Here is a 457-nt window from a genome sequence, read left to right on the forward strand (position 1 = left end):
TTTTATCGATTGACAGCACTAATATATATATATATATATATATATATATATAAATTTCTAATAACAATTGTTATTATTTTAGACCATTTTAAATGTATCTTGTAAGGACATTTAGATACTTTCACTGAAAAACAAGACAAATACAGAAAATAAGAACATTTTTGCAGTTTTTGCAGTGCAGACTTGCATGACACCAGACTGTGGTCAGTACCTGGGCCCATATTCAATGCTATGGATGATGTCAGCATGCTTATTAACTATGCACACAGTGATTGGCTGATAGTCTCTGTCAGAGATTTATTCATAGAAATATTGTAGAGCACGATATTATGTTGCCACATTCAAATGTCACTAATTTAACAAGTATATGCAGGGCTCGCAAAATCGCTAGCCCGACTTCCTATTGTGTTTTCCAGTCGGGCTACCAAAATGTATCACCACTCTGCCCGACGGGCTA

The 457-nt window shown here is 34.8% G+C and overlaps 1 protein-coding gene across 1 annotated transcript in view; it reads right to left on the reverse strand.

Moving 5' to 3' along the window:
• Positions 1 to 457, reverse strand: part of LOC107744706 (exonuclease 1-like) — a 4624-nt gene that overhangs the window by 2514 nt on the left and 1653 nt on the right. The window lies entirely within an intron of this gene.

Source organism: Sinocyclocheilus rhinocerous, unplaced genomic scaffold, assembly GCF_001515625.1.
Source record: "Sinocyclocheilus rhinocerous isolate Xijiao unplaced genomic scaffold, SAMN03320098_v1.1 scaffold851, whole genome shotgun sequence".
NCBI lineage: Eukaryota > Metazoa > Chordata > Actinopteri > Cypriniformes > Cyprinidae > Sinocyclocheilus > Sinocyclocheilus rhinocerous.